We start from the raw sequence: 16326 nt of genomic DNA, 5'->3' as shown, positions 1-16326 counted from the left end.
GTTAATAGATGGATGGATCACATCAAGTCACGTGTTGACAGAAGGGTGGAAAATGTGCAGAATGATGGAGGGGTCTTCGTAGGTGGTAAGAAGTATCTCGTGTGCCCTAAGAGCTGTAAGTGAAATTCCTAAATTTCAAGCAATTAGCCTAAGTGAGTGACACGTAGCACGGGAAAACCAATTTTCTCGTGTGCTCTCGATCGAATATCGGTCGTGAAAGAGTTCACGCGAGATTTCACGATAACCATTGGATCATGTGGGATTGATCAATGGTGGAGATCAGCCAAGCTAGTTTGCGAGTGGGTGACAAGATAGCAATTGGATCAAGCGAGGAAAATCGACGGTGGAGATTGGCCAAGCTAGTTGGCGAGCAAGTGACGCGATGGAGCGATCTTCATAGGTGGTAAGAAGTTTCTCACGTGTCCTCAAAGTTGTAAGTGGAATTCTTAAATATTACACGATTAGCCTAAGTGAGTGACATGTAGCATGGGAAAACCACATTTCTCGCGTGCTCTCGATCAAGTATCGGTCGTGCAATAATTCATGCAAGATTGCACGATAGTCGTTGGATCATGCGGGATTGATCAACAGTGGAGATCGACCAAGCTAGTTGGTGAGGGGGTGATGTGATAGCCATTAGATCAAGCAAAACAGATCGACAGTGGAGATTTGGAGTACCTAAAGTCAAACGTTGAAATAAATATGCGACACATTGTTAACGACGATTGTTTAGGTTTGTTATGGATCGGACGGTAAGGAGATCTATGGGTATAATCTAATTAAGACGGGATTTATTAGTTTTCGCATATATTATGCATGAAGAAAGTGCTGAAGGAAATGAGAATATGAGTGAGATCTTATTACAGAAAGAGAGTGATGGAAAAAGATAATAATGAAATGAACCAAGTACTGAATCAAGATGACAAACTCCAAAGCTCATGCAAGAACTAGAAATATGTGTTTTTGGGGTTGTTGAAGGGTCTCTTCCTCAAGTCATGGTCCTAGAGGGAGGAGGTGAGGCTGAGACACCTGCTCACAACCTTATGGTGATATTTTTATCCTTGCTAACCTGCTAATTGAAAGAAGGCACAAATGGAAGAAAACTAAAACACAACCAATCTATGCTACACTGTTGTAATGGAAATGTAGCTACTTAAGCAAATGAACGATTAAACCATGAATCTACACTAGCATACATGTATAATAAAAAGGAGCCTCGGTTACTAGGGTTGGGCCCTGACCCAAGAGCTTCAGCCCTCTGAGTTAACTCAGTGTTGGCTCAAAACAAAACTCATTCTTATTATCAAAACAATGGATTACATTAGAAATTGTCACAAGTCTTGCAGCTTGAAAATAGAGCAAAGTTTTACAATAAAAAATCCAAATCCTACTGAGGTCCTAGGCCTCTCTACTTATCTGTCTGAAGTCTCCAATGACTTTCTTAAAATTAGGGAGGCTTGGCTCCCAAACTTTAGATAAACTGGTGCTTTGACTTTCACTTGCTCGACTACCTTCTAGTCCTCATGATTTAGTTGTTTGCACTCCGAGCTGATGGAGGAATATTCGAATGGGGGGGCAGTAAATGAGGAGGATTTACCTCCTACAATTCCCCTCCCTTGCCCCATTCAAGTTTTTACCAAGGTCTTTGCCAAAATTCCTCGTTGTTATCCTTTAATCCTACATTAAATGCACATTAGACCACAAATAAAAATATCTAACTCTAACTCATCTCATAAATAAAATATAATCAAAAGTATGCAATAAGTTGTGAGAATAGTTGGTTTCACTAAGCTAGGAGGTGAATTAAGGCCCATATAATTACCCAATGATGAGGCTCATCATCACCCCCCTACTGAATGTGTTGCTCATCCTCTGAGAAACTTAGTCAATGTCCATGTCCTTCATGGCTCTGGCAGCCTCTCTGACATCCCATGCCTCTGTTGTGGTCTCTTCTTCTTGTTCATAGAAACCTACTTTCCTTTATACTTCTTCCCACTACCTTTTTTCCTATTCTTCTTTTCTCCCTTCTATCATCCCTAGGAGTAGTGGTGGACTAAGTTTTAGGCCTATCCAATTGACCTTCAACCTTTGCATTGATTGCTTATACATAGGTGTCCTGTTGAGTGCCTCTGTCAACCTTTGAGGGGAGTGATATTCTCTGATCTTCAAGCTCTGTAGTAGTGTGTTCCATATCCTCAAAATATGAAATTTCTTGCTCTTGGGTAGCAAGATATCTAGGTGCCAGCTGAGGATCATTAATTAGATTAAGTTTGCTGATTAGGGCCATGGGATTTGATTGTTTAGCTCTAATTAAAATAGGTTCATTTTGCTCTCTAGTCAATATTCTTTTCATCTCTGCAGCACTTGACTCCTCATGGTTCATCCATGATGCCAATGCCATTAATTGTAGATCTCCTAGCTCGGCATTAAGATCCAAAACATTCATGTCTATGAGGGCCATGTTGTGCAAGTAAAAGTCAGCCATTTTGGCCCTATCGTCTAGTGTACTTTGGTCACAAAGATCAATAAACTTCCTGTAGTCCTGAAATGTCACGGTGCCCCTTTGTGCTAGTGTTTTGATCTGAAGTTGCATCCATTGTTCTGTGAGGTAAAGAGCATAGGATTTATCTGGCATCCTACACTAGATGGCCTCCAAGGAGAGGCTGCTCATACATGCTAGTTGGTTTTCCCTTTCCTGTAGTTGTCCTCTTAACCATGCATTTTCCCTCTCAAGTTGATCTCTCATTATTGCTTCTCTGTCCCTTGGTGTAGGGGAATCTTCAATCTCAACAGGGATTTGTGTTGATATTTGTAGCTTCCCTTGTTTGATTCTTGTGCTTTTTCTTGTTCTAAAATATAGAGGGGTTTGCCTCCTTCTTTTCCCTTTTTTGCTTGATTAGGGTGTTGAGAGCAGTGAGGGCAGATGCTACCTCCCTATCAGGGGCCTCTGGAGACACCCTAGGTGATTCCTCCTTATGTTCTTCCCCTTCTGTTTCAATGCCTTCTTCGTCTCTATTTTTCTTATCTTCTTCCTCTTGTTGTTCTTTCTCATCTCCATCAGTTTCTTCCTTCTTTTCCTCCTCTGTTTCAGCATCATCCTCCTTCTCTTATCCTTCATCATGTTCCTCTGTATTAGTTTCTTCTTCATCCGCCTCATCCCCATCTAACTCTTTATCTTCTTCTTCTTCTTCTTCTTTTTCCTCCACCTCACTGACAGAAGGACTAACATCATAGATGAGGGTTTTGATGTCATCCTCTGTTGGTAAGTCTCTGAAGACTAACAATGTTATAGGGATCCTGAGGTTTTGGAGAGAATCCTCAATGAGGATCCTGATCAACCCATGGTGAGCCAACTGTTGGGTATTCCCTTCCTTTACTTTGTTGTTGGAGTCTATGACTGATTGCATCAAGAAATAGGGTATGCTGAGTCATTGGTGAACTGGTGTTTCTACCCCAAATCTTAATTCTTCAAGCATCCTAAAATGGTAGCCATAAGCAACACTGTATCTACCCTCACATGAGATATATTTGATGAGTTGGTAACCTACCTCACTCCATGGGTATGGCATACTGTCCCTCCTTACTCCATTTTTGTCCTTTATGGGTTCTTCACCTTCTAAAAATAATTTCCCTTTTTCCACCTGATTGTCTGCTTTGTTTTCTTTTCTCCATGGAATTCCTAGGGGAAGTGTGGTGACCCTACTGATGAGCTCTGGGGTGAGATCTCTAGTGAGCCCTCTAACTATAACAATTGCATGGATACTGCTGTGTGGAGTGAGTGAATGAGCAAATTCTTGAGCCACCTCATCATCATACTGTGTAAATTTTTCTAAAAACACCATCCATTGGTGTATTATAAAGATTTCAAGAACTTGGGGGTGTTGTTGTATCCTGATAGTGTTTGTGGGTTCTATCCTATTAAACCCTCCTATCATCTTGCTTGTGAGGCTTGAGGAGGGAATGAGAGGTTTGACACAAGGATTTTAAATTCAGGAAAAAACAGAGTTTCCTGTGTATGTAATTCACCTCCTGTTATCACTCAGGTTGTTCCCAAAAGTTGTAAGAAAGGGAATACGGCCGAGGTAACCACAGACCAATCTTTTAGATATAGATTCTGGCCTATCTGCATCCAGAGATGGCTCTCTCTTTATAATTTAGCGTTGTTTTGAGGTATATTAGGCTAGTTATGAAGTACAAGGGTTTGTTTGATTTTTGGATGGTGATATTCAATAGAACAGGGTTGTAAATCTAAGAAGTTCAGTCCATTGGGCTAATGGAGTCTATCAGGATGAACTACTGGATATGGTTTCTTTGACAGAGGGTGGTATTACAGAGCAAGTTAATAAATCATGGAACAATTTATAAGCTGGGATCAGATAGGATGGAGTCAGTGGGTGAAGGGCAATTAAGAATCCTTCATCATGTAGACAGAGGGAAAGTGGATGATTATTGCTAGGGAGCAGTTAAGAATTCCTTAGCTATATTCAAGGTGTAAGAACCAGGGGAAACAGGAGCAGTTAAGAATTCTTGTTTATGCTAATCCTGAAGAAAACATTAATAATAGCATAGATTGAACAAAGAGTGCTAACAAACAAATTCTGAGTTATTCTTTTTCTCTATTATTCAGATCATGAAACATATATGATATAGTAAACACAGAAACTGAAAACATAAGTAAGAGAGACTTATTTATCCATAAGGTGATTCAAGAATTCTGTAACAAATCCTCTGCTATCAATTCCACATCCACAGAGTCCAGCAACAATGGATTCTAGCAGCTTTTTTATTCAAAAGGTTTTCAGAGTTACAGTGCAGTCTAAGAAATGTATCACCAACCCCAAATACATCGTTTGGGGCGGTATTTGTACAAAATTGTTTACAAAATATCTTATAGAGATAATATCTAGTAATAACTCATTCTACCTACTTTACAGAAGAAGTAAATGATCTTGAAAACAGAGAGAAATAAATGAAGAAGTAAATGCTGTTGTGTTGGCTGCTCAGTTGGTGAGGTGTGTTGACTGTAAGCTCGGTGAGTCGGCTAGTGGCTGTTTCCACTGATATTCCGTATTGTTGCCTCGGCTTTCTCGGGCGTATTTAATTTTGATTTGATAGACTATTGCCCCACATGACTCTTATCCATTCTTATTCTTCGCTTTATGGTATCTGTTGTATCCTGGATAAAACAAAAGTTGAAACATGCCTATAGGATTTCCAACATGCTTTAACACCACTGCTCTTCTGGTAAAATATGTCTTTGTAGCTTTCTCAAAGTCTCATCAGTGTTTGTGTTCCTGAAGAAGTTAGGTTGGACTGTAAAAAGATGTTCCACTTCATGCTCTATATAAAATAGATTTTCCAAGTTGCTGTAGAGAGTTTGGCCAGATGGAAGGGCTTTCTCTGCTGAAGTACTTGATGATGCATTTAGTTGATCAGCAGCATGTTTATTCAACCTGTGTGTGTACTCAGCTTGTCTCAACAGGCATTCATTGCTTCCCAACCTTTCATGCAAAACTGCAAATCTTTCTATAAAAGAGTCTATCTCTACCTGCATATCCTGGCACCTCATTTCCAGATTCTGCATCAGGGTTCTCTTGGTCAGAACTCTTTTGATTGTTAGGATGGTGCCTATCCTGTCTCTAATGTCCAGTGTTGCTAGTTCTTTACTGGTCTTAGTGTTCAAGAAATGGATTAGCCTGTTGGCCTGTTCGGGCATATGTCCCAATAGAGTTCTAGCCTTTTGAATTTCCACTTGGGCTACTACTATCAAGTCAATCTGCTCATAAATAGTTTGAATAGATCTCCATACATTACTAATGGATTGACTTAGCCCACAAAATGCCCTTTATTTCTCCCAGAGGCTTATCTAAAGAGAGGTCCTTTTCCTATGCTTTTATCTTGTTCTCTAATGCTTTCACATTTCTTGTCTTTTCTGCCACAGTCATCTTAGATTTGTCATAACTCATGTCTAATTTTGCCAATTTCTCTTTGGCTTCTTTCAATTCTGATACTTGGAGTTTTAATTCCTCCATGGCTTTGATTAACTCCTCTGTGGTCATGGTAGTGCTGCTGCCTGCTGCTGTTGTTGTTGCTGAAGTACCTATGGTGATTGCTGTTGTTGCTGATGTTGGAGGGGCAGTTGTGACTGTTGGAGCTACTTCAGGTGGCTGGGAGGTCGACTCTCCCTGCTTCTCTCTTATTGCTTTCTCCAATGCCTGCTCTATCTCACTTAGTCTCTCATTCATTTTCATAAGCAGGTCCATCATGTCCTCCTCTACTTTTTGTTGTACAACCTCTGTAGCTTGTGCATGCATAGTAGTAGGCAGTTTCAATTGTTTCCTGAGAGCAGCAATATCCTCTTCCTTCTTCTTCATCAATGATTTTATTCCTTTGGCATCCTTGGGATCATGTCCCAGCTCGATGATAATATCTTCCAAGGACTTTATTCTGTTGTCTTTGGCTAAAGAAGATGCCTTCTCCAAATCTAGTTGGGCAGATGTGTTGTTTAATGAGTTTTGCAATTTATAATCCAGCATTGCCTTATCTGCCAATGTAGAGTAGAGCATCTCTCCAGTTTGCTTATGCAGCTCAATTTGGTCCATAGGATGAATGTCTTTGGCAAGGACCTCTAGATTTGTTCTAATGTAGTCAGTTGTTGACTGTGGCTGCTGCACTTTAGGCTTAAAGTGGCTCAAGATCATTTTTCCTTCTTTAATGTCATATGCAGACATTAACCTTTGCTGGTTGGCGGGGGTCATCTTGAGAAGTTGATTATAAAGTTGCAGCCTCAGTGGGTCATTCCGGGCTTTTATCTCTATGAATATCTTTTTGATCTCAGAGCCTTGCTTGCTTTGTGGCCTTATGGAGGAAACTTCCACACTATGTTGCCTTTTTAGGTCCTGCCTATGAGAGCTGGTGGATGTTTCTATTATTGGGGAAATCTATGGGCTGGTTGCCCTCTCACCTCTTAGAGTTTCTATGGTTTCCTCAATAATTTCCTCTTCAGGTAGAGGATTTATTCTTTGCCTTTTTGCCCCTGGTTTCTCTGCTGGTCCACTTACAGGTGTGGCCTCTTCTCTGTCTCTTTTCCTACCCCTTTCCTCATTTAGAGGAGTCTGTAATGCTGGTATCTCTGGTGCTTTGGTCTGGACAGGAGGAATTTTCCCTTGGCCCTATTCCTTTGATGTTGCTGGCTGATCTGTCATTATGCGCTGCTCTATATCTAGCACTTCTTTGCCCTTTGATGTCCCTGCAGCTGGTGTAGTGGTTTCTTGGGCAGGTTGGTGTGAAGTTCCAACAGATGATGTACCCACTCCGGTTTATTGAGGCAGCTTGAAACATACATGTCCAAAAGAGTCTAGGTCAAGAGTCTTTTCTAGATTTTTCATAGCTTGTTCCATTTTCTCTTGCTCAATAAGCTCTTCTATCAATGTTCCCTCTACCCACTCATCTTGATTAGAAAATTGCTCTATTTCAAGGATTCTACAATGTTTATAGGCTAATAGCCCGTTTTTTACTTTTCTTTTGCTAATAAAGCCATTTGGGTCATAGGGTACCCACTGAAAGCTCTTCTTTAATTTGAGTTGTTCCCCCAATATTTTATCAGCATCTTGCCATGCTTCCCTTTTGTTAATGATAAAGGGGCCTAATTGGTTCCTTATCCTCAGCTGAGCTTTTTTCTTCACATTGCAAAAATGAGTTAAATCTGCATTACTAAGTTGCCTTAAATATTCCAGAGAAAACAACCTCATGGGCACATACTTGGGCAGTTTATAAGGGCACAGCTCACAGCCATATATCCTGATCTTAGTGTGATTCTGGTAGAAATACCAGTCACCTATTCTGTAGTTCTTGGAGAGCTGTAAAATCCTCTGCATATCACCAGAGAGTCTAGGAGGAGGAGCTCTCATCAGTAGAGAGGAAACTGGATGTATGAACAAGTCAATGAATTCATAGTAGGTATAAGGGGAGTCATGGACATTGTGGAAGACTGAGGTCCAAAAGATTACAGACCTCCGTTCTCCTTTAGAATCCAATTTTCTGATGGGAAACTGAAAATTTTCTGTTTGGAAATACAGGAACAGATGATATATATAAGAGGTATACTTGAAGACTCCTTCTCTGTCTAGATTCAAGAGTTGGTCATGGATCTTGTTGGCAATGAAAGTAGCATAGTCATATTTGACAGTAGGGGGTTGTCCTGGAGTAAATGTGGACAACAAAACTAGGGTGGTCTCATCAACATATTCACTTGTCTTGAATCCCAGGACATAGGATATCATATCAATGATGAATCTTCCAGCTTTATTGAACCAGACATGTAGAAAGGGAGGTGGGAATTTGGGCTGGCAATCTGGTCTCATAAATGTTTGAGCAATGCGGGTTATCTCTGAGTTTGGCATTTTAGGGCCCTGCTCAAGAAAGAATCCCATAGAAAGAGGAGCCAGAGACTGAATGGGTTTGAAGTGCAACATCTCATTTATGGACCCAGGAATTATATAAAAGAGAATAGTTCCAGATGTAGTTTTGACTGCTCTTTGTACAGGTTCATAATTGGCACAGCATAGGCAGATTATATCAGGGAAAACATTGACTGAGGGGAGGTAGTACATGGGCAGGTTGGATTCCCATATTCCATAGAGGCCAGAGTTACTTAGGTGACTGTTACTGATTTCATAAAATGCTTGGAGGTGGTTTTCATTACCAGTTAAATCTTGGATTTGAAAATATCTATCAGCCAGGGGTAACCACTCCAGGTCTTTATGAGGTGCCTTGAGGGGAGCAATGTTCAGGGCCACCGGAGCCTCCATTTTTTGTTTTTGTGGTTTTCAAATTGGAATTTGGGTTTTGTAGCAAAAGTAGGCAAAACAACAGTTCTGGGGCTTTTCTCTGAGAATTACAGACCAAAGTTGATTTGAATTTATCTTACCGGGTGAAATATACAGAGAAAAATGAAATTTGCAAGACTTTCGGTAAAAATGGGTAAAAGAGTAGTCCTGGAGGTATTTTTATGAATAAACAGACTGTTTTCAACTCAAATTTGGCTTCACAGACGGAATTTTCGGCAGAAAAGCATAATTGCAGGTTTTCAAGGTGAAACAAATAAATACTTGGATTATTGATGAAAGCTGTGTAGTTACAGCTGAAATGGCGGACCATGCAGTAGGACACTAGAGTTTGTTGGCCAGGTGGCGGACTGGATGTGTTTCGCACTAAATTTGGACGTAAATTGCATGCAGTAGCTTCACAGTAATAACGAGTAAAATGGGCGAAAATGATAGTTTTTACGGGTTTTTAACAAATATTTGGTTTCGCGGGCTTTTTCACGCTTTTGGTCGGATGATGTCAGCATGACGTGATGTTTTGTCACGACGCGGGGTACAGAGGAGTGACGTGGCACTGACGTGGTTGTGACGTCAGCGGATGACGTGGTGATGATGTCAGCCGGGGGGGGGGGGGGAGGTCAGCGAAGGAGGTAAGTGGTATTGGCCCGCATTGCTTATTGGCCAAGGTGGTTTTGGGTTGATGGGTCGCGAGCATTGCAGGAGGGCGCCGCGTGTCCCATGGTATGGTGGAAATACCACCATTCCCCGGGCGTTAACATACAGGAGATAGAGGGGTTGCGATATCGATCTGGGCCGTCAGATCAGCGGGCCCAGATCCAACGGCTGGCGGTAAATGGAGTTGGCGGAGGGCTACGGCGCGGGGACCCACCATTAAATCCAATGTTTTTTCAATGATTTCGGGTTAATTCATCGGTCGGGTTTGCGGGTTGGTTGTTTAATTAACCAGAGGTCAAATAAATTCCAATGCGTTGTACGCGGAGGGTTGTTAATGGCCCCGGATGAACCATCAATTCCCAATTTTTAAGCAGCGATTATGGTTTATAATTAAACCAGGGCAGGGAATATTAAATTTTGGGGTTATTCCATATGTTTACATAATACGGGGAAGGGGAAAAACATAGGGATTTACATAATACTGTTAGTAGTTAATATGAATTTATGAAGGGTAAGCGCCAAGTTATAAAGTTCAACAACTTAGGCTTAGGAGAAAACAGAGGTTTTACACAAGAAATGTGGCTTCTTTCCTTAGAGTAAGAATGTTATTTTCCTCAAGTTTTTTATGAAAATGGGATGATTTTTAAGAGTATTGAGCAGATCTCAATATCCTTAGGGGGAGGTTAGTAAGTGATTTTTGGGAAAAGTGTGAAGGGAAGTTAGACATGCATCATTTGATCTGTCACCACATAGTTGCCATGGTATTTATGATAGTAATAAGATGAATCACCTTTGAAAGACAAAATTACTCATAAGCCTGCTTCTGCAACATCAAAACTGCCTACCCAGCCTATTATACCTAACATTTTTTCTTCCTTTTTCCTTGGGTGCATTTAAACTAGCAAACCCTTACTCTCTTCTTTTCTTTTAACTGCCATCCTATCTAAGTCTTCCCTTATTTCTTCCAGGGGCTTAGATTTAGCTGTTGAGCTCCTCTGCTTCTCTACCTAACTACTTATCTGTCAAGCTTGAATTGTTTGGACAGATTTTGTTCTCTATCTCTAAAATAAGAAATTTAAACATGAATTTGGCCAAGTTTAAGTTGTTTGGCCATCCATCAACTGTGGCAAGAGTTAACTGATTGCACACAATGAGATTCTTTTGCAAAAATAGAATAATAGTGGCATTTTGGACTAGCACACTTTCTTGGTCTTCTTCATTTGGGGTTCATTTCTTTACTTTTTGACCATTTCATTCTTTTTTTCCCTTTGATCTTTCTTTTAGGACATACACTCTTTTCATTTTTTGATTTTTTGATTTTTTTCAAAATATGGAACCTTTGCAGCATGGAAAGGATGAACATATTTGGGATTTTAACAATCAATCATGAAATATGACACCTATTGGTATAGGAGCATAACACTGGCTCCACTTGGGGATGGCTTTTCCTGGTGAAAAGCCAAGAACAGTAGGTTAGATAGCCTTATGTACAATTCTTGATGTATTTTGAAATTTTCCCTTTGCTATAAGTAAACCAAATGTACAGAGGGGCATGTAAAATATATACATCTCTCTTATGAGCTGATCCAAATATTTGCATTTCTGTTTTGGATACTTTGTTTGAATGTTTGTTCTCATATTTTTAGCTCCCAAGTCTTCTTTTTCAGCTTTTTTTTAAAGCAAAAAGGTAATACAAATAGGTGGTAAAGTTCCTTGACTGTTCCTCAAAATTTCTTACATATTCCTTCCTATCTTATTGCTATAATAAACTGCAGAAACTAAATACTCTTATGTACAAGTTAGAGTCTTAACATATCAACAAACTAGATCAAAATGATGTTTTAGCTTCTGACTATTAACTGGTCCATTTTCTGCTTTTGTACCATCCAGACTTTTCAAAAAGTAGGTGTTGTTTCCTTGTGAGGCCTGAATAGCAAAAGGTCCCTTCCATAGGAAGTCAAACTTCCCATGTTTTCCTTTATCTTCGCCCTTGGAATCCCATTTAAGTACCTTCTCTCCTATGAGGAAATCTTTTGCCTTAGTCTTCTTGTCAAATATCTTCTTAAGTTTTTCTTGTAGAATTTGAGATCTCTGATATACCTCTTCTCTAGTCTGCTGCAAATGTATCGTCTGATTTATTCTTCTCTGAATGTCATTGGGTTCTACCTGCACTTCTTGCAGCAACTTTATCATAGGGACTCCCAAAGATGAAAGGAATACAGCCTCCATGCCATAAACCAATTCATAGGAGCTTGTTCCAATGGATCTCTTTATAGTCAATCTGTCTGCCTAAAGTGCATTGATAAGCTTCTTATGCCAGTTTTTCTTGTTTTCCTCCAATACTTTCTTAATTATATTGATCAGGCTTTTATTGGATGACTCAGCTAGACCATTACCTTTAGAGTAATAGGCTATGGAGTGGCCTAGGGTTATGTGGTACTTGTGACAAAAATTAATCATTCTCTTGGATTTAAAAGCAGCAGCATTGTCAGTTATAATCTTTTTTGGATAGCCAAATCTAGATAGGATACTGGTTTCTAGGAATTGCATGATTACTGAATCATTAGCCTGTCTACAAGGGATGGCTTCTATCCACTTGGTAAAGTAGTCTGTGGTAGTCAGAATACATTTGTGCTGGCTAGAGGAGGGAGAGTGAATTTCCCCAGTGAAATCTAAACCCCATTATTGAAATGGTCTTTCAGTGGAAATTGGTCTGAGGGGTAGAGGTAGAAGTTTCCTCTTGCCTTCAAATATTTGAAATTTATGGAAAGTAGTAACACACTTTTTGACATCAGAAAACAGGGTGGACCAATAAAATCCAACCCTTATGATTTTATCAGCAGCTGATTCCCAGTACAAATGTCCACCATAGTCCCCTGCATGAAATTCTTCCAGCACTTTGTCAGTTTCATCCTTTGTTAAGCAACTTAGTAAAATGCCTTCATGATTTTTCCAAAATAAAACATTATCTAAAATACAAAATTTTGAAGCTTTCATTTTCAGAAATCTCTTTTTAGTTCCAGATAACCCTGGAGGAGCATGCAGGTTTAATAATACATAACATATATCAGCATACCAAGGCGATTGTAAAAAGGCTTGATTGATCTGTGGAGTCGCCATCTCTTGTTCATTATCCAGTTCATTGATGTCAAGGGCTTGAAAGTTGGTTTCAGACATAATTTTAGCTAATCCTTGTCCTTTTATCAACTTTGTTGGTTTAATTTCAATGTCATATTCCAAAATGTTAGCTATCCACTTGCCCCGTTTGCTTTCAATTCCTTCCTGAGTTAGGATATCTTTGACAACAGTATTTGGCACATAAGCTATTACATGCGAGAAGAGTTTATATCTTATAGCGAAAGTAGGCAAAACAACAGTTCTGGGGCTTTTCTCTGAGAATTATAGACCAAAGTTGATTTGAATTTATCTTACGGGTGAAATATACAGAGAAAAATGAAATTTGCAAGACTTTCGGTAAAAATGGGTAAAAGAGTAGTCCTGGAGGTATTTTTATGAATAAACAGACTGTTTTCAACTCAAATTTGGCTTCACAGACGGAATTTTCGGCAGAAAAGCATAATTGCAGGTTTTCAGGGTGAAACAAATAAATACCTGGATTATTGATGAAAGCTGTGTAGTTACAGATGAAATGGCGGACCGTGCAGTAGGACACTAGAGTTTGTTGGCCAGGTGGCGGACTGGATGTGTTTCGCACTAAATTTGGACGTAAATTGCATGCAGTAGCTTCATAGTAATAATGAGTAAAATGGGCGAAAATGATAGTTTTTACGGGTTTTTAACAAAAATTTGGTTTCGTGGGCTTTTTCACACTTTTGGTCGGATGACGTCAGCATGACGTAATGTTTTGTCACGATGCAGGGTACAGAGGAGTGACGTGGCACTGACGTGGTTGTGACGTCAGCGGATGACGTGGTGATTATGTCAGCCGGGGGGGGGGAGGTCAGCGAAGGAGGTAAGTGGTATTGGCCCGCATTGCTTATTGGCCAAGGTGGTTTTGGGTTGATGGGTCGCGAGCATTGCAGGAGGGCGCCGCGTGTCCCATGGTATGGTGGAAATACCACCATTCCCCTGGCGTTAACATACAGGAGACAGAGGGGTTGCAATATCGATCTGGGCCGTCAGATCAGCGGGCCCAGATCCAACGGCTGACGGTAAATGGAGTTCGCAGAGGGCTATGGCGCGGGGACCCACCGTTTAATCCAATTTTTTTTCAATAATTTCGAGTTAATTCATCGGTCGCGTTTACGGGTTAGTTGTTTATTTAACTAGAGGTCAAATAAATTCCAATGCGTTGTACGCGGAGGGTTGTTAATGGCCCCGGATGAACCATCAATTCCCAATTTTTAAGCAGCGATTATGGTTTATAATTAAACCAGGGTAGGGAATATTAAATTTTGGGGTTATTCCATATGTTTACATAATATGGGGAAGGGAAAAAACATAGGGATTTACATAATACTGTTAGTATTTAATATGAATTTATGAAGGGTAAGTGCAAAGTTATAAAGTTCAACAACTTAGGCTTAGGAGAAAACAGAGGTTTTACACAAGAAATGTGGCTTTTTTCCTTTGAGTAAGAATGTTATTTTCCTTAAGTTTTTTATGAAAATGGGATGATTTTTAAGAGTATTGAGCAAATCTCAATATCCTTAGGGGGAGGTTAGTAAGTGATTTTTGGGAAAAGTGTGAAGGGAAGTTAGACATGCATCATTTGATCTGTCACCACATAGTTGCCATGGTATTTATGATAGTAATAAGATGAATCACCTTTGAAAGACAAAATTACTCATAAGCCTGCTTCTGCAACATCAAAACTGCCTACCCAGCCTATTATACCTAACATTTTTTTCTTCCTTTTTCCTTGGGTGCATTTAAACTAGCAAACCCTTGCTCTCTTCTTTTCTTTTAACTGCCATCCTACCTAAGTCTTCCCTTATTTCTTCCAGGGGCTTAGATTTAGCTGTTGAGCTCCTCTGCTTCTCTACCTAACTACTTATCTGTCAAGCTTGAATTGTTTGGACAGATTTTGTTCTCTATCTCTAAAACAAGAAATTTAAACATGAATTTGGCCAAGATTAAGTTGTTTGGCCATCCATCAACTGTGGCAAGAGTCAACTGATTGCACACAATGAGATTCTTTTGCAAAAATAGAATAATAGTGGCATTTTGGACTAGCACACTTTCTTGGTCTTCTTCATTTGGGGTTCATTTCTTTACTTTTTGACCATTTCATTCTTTTTTTCCCTTTGATCTTTCTTTTAGGACATACACTCTTTTCATTTTTTAATTTTTTGATTTTTTTCAAAATATGGAACCTTTGCAGCATGGAAAGGATGAACATATTTGGGATTTTAACAATCAATCATGAAATATGACACCTATTGGTATAGGAGCATAACACTGGCTCCACTTGGGGATGGCTTTTCCTGGTGAAAAGCCAAGAACAGTAGGTTAGATAGCCTTATGTACAATTCTTGATGTATTTTGAAATTTTCCCTTTGCTATAAGTAAACCAAATGTACAGAGGGGCATGTAAAATATATACATCTCTCTTATGAGCTGATCCAAATATTTGCATTTCTGTTTTGGATACTTTGTTTGAATGTTTGTTCTCATATTTTTAGCTCCCAAGTCTTCTTTTTCAGCTTTTTTTTAAAGCAAAAAGGTAATACAAATAGGTGGTAAAGTTCCTTGACTGTTCCTCAAAATTTCCTACATATTCCTTCCTATCTTTTTGCTATAATAAACTGCAGAAACTAAATACTCTTATGTACAAGTTAGAGTCTTAACATATCAACAAACTAGATCAAAATGATGTTTTAGCTTCTGACTATTAACTGGTCCATTTTCTGCTTTTGTACCATCCAGACTTTTCAAAAAGTAGGTGTTGTTTCCTTGTGAGGCCTGAATAGCAAAAGGTCCCTTCCATTAGAAGTCAAACTTCCCATGTTTTCCTTTATCTTCGCTCCTGGAATCCCATTTAAGTACCTTCTCTCCTATGAGGAAATCTTTTGCCTTAGTCTTCTTGTCAAATATCTTCTTAAGTTTTTCTTGTAGAATTTGAGATCTCTGATATACCTCTTCTCTAGTCTGCTGCAAATGTATCGTCTGATTTATTCTTCTCTGAATGTCATTGGGTTCTACCTGCACTTCTTGCAGCAACTTTATCATAGGGACTCCCAAAGATGAAAGGAATACAGCCTCCATGCCATAAACCAATTCATAGGAGCTTGTTCCAATGGATCTCTTTATAGTCAATCTGTCTGCCTAAAGTGCATTGATAAGCTTCTTATGCCAGTTTTTCTTGTTTTCCTCCAATACTTTCTTAATTATATTGATCAGGCTTTTATTGGATGACTCAGCTAGACCATTACCTTGAGAGTAATAGGCTATGGAGTGGCCTAGGGTTATGTGGTACTTGTGACAAAAATTAATCATTCTCTTGGATTTAAAAGCAGCAGCATTGTCAGTTATAATCTTTTTTGGATAGCCAAATCTAGACAGGATACTGGTTTCTAGGAATTGCATGATTACTGAATCATTAGCCTGTCTACAAGGGATGGCTTCTATCCACTTGGTAAAGTAGTCTGTGGTAGTCAAAATACATTTGTGCTGGCTAGAGGAGGGAGAGTGAATTTCCCCAGTGAAATCTAAACCCCATTATTGAAATGGTCTTTCAGTGGAAATTGGTCTGAGGGGTAGAGGTAGAAGTTTCCTCTTGCCTTCAAATATTTGAAATTTATGGAAAGTAGTAACACACTTTTTGACATCAGAAAACAGGGTGGACCAATAAAATCCAACCCTT

The sequence above is a fragment of the Pinus tabuliformis genome, chromosome 3_2 (genome assembly GCF_031772625.1).
Source record: "Pinus tabuliformis cultivar Carrire ecotype Pingquan chromosome 3_2, CPIR1, whole genome shotgun sequence".
NCBI lineage: Eukaryota > Viridiplantae > Streptophyta > Pinopsida > Pinales > Pinaceae > Pinus > Pinus tabuliformis.
This window is presented reverse-complemented; position numbering follows the sequence as displayed.